This window comes from Ruditapes philippinarum, unplaced genomic scaffold (assembly GCF_026571515.1).
Source record: "Ruditapes philippinarum isolate M1 unplaced genomic scaffold, ASM2657151v2 ctg758_1_1_1_1, whole genome shotgun sequence".
Classification (NCBI taxonomy): domain Eukaryota; kingdom Metazoa; phylum Mollusca; class Bivalvia; order Venerida; family Veneridae; genus Ruditapes; species Ruditapes philippinarum.
In genome coordinates, this window is record NW_026865780.1 from 287,921 (window position 1) to 293,920 (window position 6,000).

General features: G+C 31.0%; 1 protein-coding gene across 1 annotated transcript in view; it reads right to left on the minus strand.

Moving 5' to 3' along the window:
• The window catches only part of LOC132730300 (roundabout homolog 2-like), a 186,374-nt gene extending 181,354 nt beyond the window's left edge, over positions 1-5,020 (minus strand). Inside the window, exons 1-2 of the mRNA XM_060716193.1 lie at positions 4,891-5,020; positions 3,677-4,532 (exon numbers count right to left, since the gene is read on the minus strand). The gene's annotated coding sequence lies outside the window, so the exon portion shown is untranslated. The remainder of the gene's footprint in view (positions 1-3,676; positions 4,533-4,890) is intronic.
• Between the last annotated feature and the right edge of the window lie 980 nt (positions 5,021-6,000).

Consider the following 6,000-nt stretch of genomic DNA (forward strand, 5'->3'; position numbering starts at 1 on the left):
CAACAAGAGATGCCGCAATTCTATTTTATTTTTCTCTCTCACTCTCACAAGTCATTTAGCACTGGAGAAGAGAGAGAAAAAATCACCAATAAACAATGTTGTGTAGCGTTATATTTCAATATAATTGATCATTAATTCTACTTTTCAAACACAACTAAAAAATCGTGAATTCAAACAGACCAAAAAAAAAAAACATGTAAATTAACGACCATTGTGAAATCCTGCTAAAAGCGTTCTAATTGTTTCATAATGGAAATTCATCGCAATAAAGAGTTAAATTTCCTTGTTGTTGTTGTTTTGCTGTAATTAAAGTGGGGACATATTTTCTTGTCTTTGTCCGCCATGAGACAAAAATCTTGTCATTGTCACGACATTATTAAGAGGGAAGAAAAAAAACCTGAACTTTTGGCATTTAAAAATGAAACACAAAAATTGGTGAAAAACTGATATAAAATTATCTAAATTTCATACAAAATGAAAAAAAAAGAAGTTTAAATTATCCTGACACAGTGTCAAGTATGCATTATGACATTTTTCTCCTAACTTGTTAAAAGTTCATAACATGGCATTTCTATGCAATTGTGTTGACGTTTGAAGACCAAATTATAAAGAGAAAATTTGCCCTCATTAAAATACAACAGCAACATTTTTTTGAAAAGTAAAATAAACCATAAACTTGAAACAGCATTTTATCTCTTGTGAAAATAATTTTGTTTTACAGACAAGAAAACTTCTGCCAGATAGTTCTCAGACACTTAAGACACTTTTACAAAGTACAAATTTCATAACAAATAATATCTTATTCATTGTTCAATTTTCTAATACCCCAATTACATAGGAAAGTTTCAGATAGAAATGTTTTAAACCATTTCAAGGCTAAATATATTAAATGTGCTAGTCCATATTTAAATCATGACAAAAATGTTCATCATTCTAGTAAGTTAAACTTTAGAAACTAAGTACTAACTGAAAAGCAAACAGTGCAGACCATGATCAGACAGCATAAGTAGCAAGCTGATCTTGGTCTGCACTGGAAGCAAGGGTAGATTCAGTCCCAGCCAGCAGGCTAAGACTTAGTAAGAAACAAGTCGGCAAATGAAAAAGTGTCAGAGTCTCAAACCTTGACCTTCCTCTCCTAGCTTAGTTCCCTTCTTCTTATGGAACAAATACAATCTTTAATGGTGTTTTCTAGCATTTAATAACCAGAAAACATAAAAGTTGTAATATTCTCAGAAAACTAATAAATGTCATAATTTTGAAAAATCTTCTGATGCTGGTGAAGTCATTTGAATAACTAGAATTCATGAGTCAGTAACAATGAAACCATCTCTTGTTTGCAGAAGGCATTTTTAATATGCTGGCATTATTTTTTTTTCCTCATTAGATACCATGATCGTTTTTAAATCATATCATAGAGCCGTATTGTTGTCATTGATCTTAAATGCCTGACCTTCGTACACACTAGCATCTGTCCTCCACTTTGAAGTAAGAGGGGTTTCAAAATGCACCAATCCCAAGAACCCATTTCTATGCTCTTTGAATCGTTTATATGCTCTATGAATCGCAGATATTTTTGTATCATTTCAATCAGTAACCTACGTAACTTTGATTAAACTTTTTTTCATTTAACAAAGTAATGTTATTCATATTTCATTTTTTAGCCCAAGTACAAAGTAGAACTGAGTTTTCCTAATACAGTACATTTTATTTTGAAAAAAAAATTGACACAAAAGGAATCATTAAATAGCTATCAAAAATGGCAAAATTGAAAAAGTTGCAGGCTAGGTTTACACTAACCAAGCTATGTTACAAAAGAAAATTATTATTCTGAAAAAGAAATAAAGTTCATAAAAGTGCCTTTCACATTGGTTTATTCAGATATTAACGCATTTTGTGAAGAAACTATTAAACCATTCTTAGGATTCAGTGTAAACAGGGTCTTAAATCTGTCTTAAGATTTTCATATTTTCTTAAAAATCAATAACTGTAGTTTGTAACAGTACATTAAAGAAAGATCTTCAATAATGAGAATCTGTATTAAAAGGCAGCTGTATATGCTATACGGCTATTAGCCCTCCGCAGATGGTGGCGATATGAAAATTCAAAAATGCAAACGCGTATTATATCCCAATATGCAAGAGTGGGTGCTTTCATTGTTAAAAATTACCGCAAATTACTAGTCTCATGTCAAAGACGTGTGTAACGGCCAATTTTCTTACTTATTTATAACCTTTTGTAATTTTACGATGGCTTTTCTCTGGTTTTTCAGTTTTTCTCCAGTTAATTCATTCAATGGTTTATTGTCTTTGTACAAAATTAGTTTGCTCTATTTTTTTGAGGAAAGTTTGGTACAATAAAGTTTAAAGATCATGAGAAAATTAGATTGAACTTGTAGTCAATGTAAAAAAAAAATAAGGGAAAAAACGTTTTTTGGGGGTTTTCTTTTTTTTGTGTGCCATTAATTGTTATTAGTAAAAATAATCATATTTTGATAATTTGAGGAAAATTTTTTTTCCTGTAAAACAAACTTTTATTTCAGACTTTCTCTTTAATCTGCCATCTCTCCTAATGTTTTGTGTGTATGCACAAAAAAAAAAGGAATTAAACTTGTAAAGATTAGCAAAAAAAAAACCTATAAAACTTTAAACATAGTTGAAATAAATTGTTTAAAGAAAGAAATCAAATGAAAATTTAACCAAAATTGCAAAAAGCTTATATCAAATGTCGATAAAAAATAGGACAATAATCTACGAGAGTATTAAAATTCGGATTTTACGATCTGAACCGAGTTGATAGCACTGAACGCCTGGATTAAAGGATCAAGATTATCTCAATAAATTTCTATGATCAACAGTTGCACTTTTCAAAACATAGGATTAACCTTTTCCAGTTTAATGGTAAATAAATGTCATTTTGAGCAGTTTCGAATGTATACGCTAATCAGAAATTGCCCCAGTGCCGAACCATGGAAATCTGATTTACTATAAACTTAGCAACTTAATATCACATTTATAAAAGTTTACGATGAAGTAAATTATAAAATCATAATTCAGAGGCGAATCTTAAATAAAATCGGATCAAAAGGAATGAAATTGTGAATAATTCATCAGATTGACGAAAAAATTCATTATCAGGTGACGTAGCAACATAAAAAACAAATTAACCTTAACATCGTCCGATTAAATCTTTCTATTTTTCTAATTTTATTGCACGAAAATCTGCGATACACTTTAATTTAATGTAGAAAATATCATGTTTTTCCTAATTTTTATTTCTTGCATAATAAAATAGCGATCTATTAATAGGTTTTGTCTATATAAATGGACTTGAGAACTAATTCTTAATTAAGTTAAAATCAAGATCTATTGAAAATCATTCCACAAGTGTTATAGGCATATAAAGCAGGGGGGAGTATCGTGGAAGAAATTTCAAAAATTCATCAAGACATTTTCAAGCCATGAAAAAAACACATCTGAATAATTGATAAAATGGCATGGTGCAATTCCTACGGACTTTCTGAAACTATAACTTTTACAATACACATTTATCCTCCAATAGTTCTTAACTCGATACAAAGTGTCTTTGACACAATATATATATTAATAAAACATAAATAGATCTATTACTTGAGATATACAATTTTATATGTTTTTATCTTATCAAAACATGTACTTACCACTTCAGTCGCAGTTTATAGATTAAAATCCGCAATATTTTTCACACGTAATTCCAAAAAGTTCCTCTGTGGCAAGCGTTTCACTACAATTAAGAAATCCGTGAAACAAAAATATTGATGACACTAAACAATAGGTTATTATTTCCAATCCTTCTACTATCCAATGGTTCACCAACTTGAAAAGTCTGATATTTTCCTTTTTAAAAATTTATAATTTTCTTTTCAAAATATTCCACCTGTGCAATAGATTCCACGGCTCGGTTGCACCATAGAAATAAATATATTAATGAGTAAAGGGGGGTATCAAAAATGCATCGGGTGATTATCAAAGTTTAATATTCCGTCAGAATAACACACGACAATGTTATCTGGTCATATATCTATCACAAATTATCTCCGTAAAGTAATATACCTGCCTTAGGCCTTCTACTAGCGTAATCTACACTTGCCTGTGACAATCACTTAGTCGTAAAACTATATCCGTTCTCAAATTTCCAACAAACTATTAACACTATCCAACTGAAGAATTTTGTAACAGGCTTAAAAACTGCGAAACACAAAAACTTTAAAATTTCATTCGTTTTTTTTTCCCTCAGCCCGTATTAAATTTGTCACACAATTGACTGTATACAATAATATCGAGATCTGTTTGTTACACACCTAAACTATAAATGTAAATAGTCAGCAAAAGATAAAACACTACAGTATATACTATATGATACACTACCAGTTTTGTTATATTGACTAGTGTACACAAGTCTTTACAGTATAATCACTGGCTCACTTCAATATCCAATACTTGATGCTGATTGGTCAATGCATATCTCATGCTGGTTGCTGATTGGATAACCGACTCCTGCAGAGCAAAAATGACAGGAAAAATATAAATGTAATATGAAACTTTGTGCTGTATTTAAAACACAATCTGAGAAAAATATGGAATAAATAAAACATACTAGTTTTTGCTTATGGCATTTTAATAGTGTAACACTATATGGAGAGAAAATAGAATTTTACACAGCTTAAATAATTGTTATGCCATCCACTTGATTCAGGTTTTAGTGCAACCATCATTTCTGTGCCAGCATGGTCATTTTTTATACAAACCAAGAATGATTTATGCATCTGAATATAATGAGAATAAATTTGGTACACTTGTTTTTCATACAGGCCAGTTTAGTAACTTATATAGAATATATACCAAACTAAATTACCTTTAAACAAATGACCTCTGTCAAGAGTCAGCCTCATCAATCTAGGGTTGTAGGTTTATACACCCATACACCATTGTTTGGATTACCTGTACAAAATATAAACTTTTAAAACAAATAAAATTCAGTCACATGAGAGAATCAATTTATTTTAGTATCAAATTAATAATTTCCTAATCTACACATTAAATGTAGTATTGTTGACAAGTTGACAAGTTGACAAGTTTACTCAGGCTGCTGACACAGAGGTAATGTATAAATGTCACAGGGTGGGAAAAATGTGTAGCCTGACCGGGACTGAAACCAAGGTCCCTTGGAATACCATTCCGCAGCTCTACCCACTAATCTATCAGGCCACTTACAAATATTTCCCCTAAGTAGTGAATACTTGACTGAACCATGACATAAATATTGATCAATAGTCAGAGCTGAACCTGATTCTTGCAAATAACAAATTATCTTAACCGTAAAGGAGCTGCAGCAACAAAATCAGTCCATGAGACCAGTGCAGGTCAAGATCAGCCAGCACATCCATGCCATCTGACCATGGTCCACTATCCAGTTACTACATCATACATGTTTGTGTATTTTGAATTTTTTTTTTTAAATTACGTTTTTGTCCAGACTGAAGACGGACAAGTGCATTTAAGATATTTAGTATGGTAAGGGTTAAATGCTATCAGTCCTATAGATCACTGAATTTGTGTAATCTTCTTGAATGTCCTGTTCTAAATTTACATCTGTTTCAATAGTAATTTTAAGATTTTCAATTTATTACAGATACAACAAAAGTGAGCAACTGGTCAGAATGCTTGTATGAGTACGCTGGCCCCGATTCGAAACTGGCAGCACTGGTCTGTCGCCATCTCTGCTTGTATGTGTAAGAGAGTCCAAACTATTTCACTCTTCAATATATAGTCAATATGTGGTTTTTGATATATAAGTATGGATAAAAAAAAATTCATCATTTGACAGCTCTTGTCAACCATTTTCGAGTTTTGTGTTCAGAACGATGTCCACCTGATGAAGAAATTAAGAAAACATTTTCATTGGTAATCAATCGGAAAATTTAAAGTTATCATGTAAAGATATAGAAATATCTAGCATTTGTCC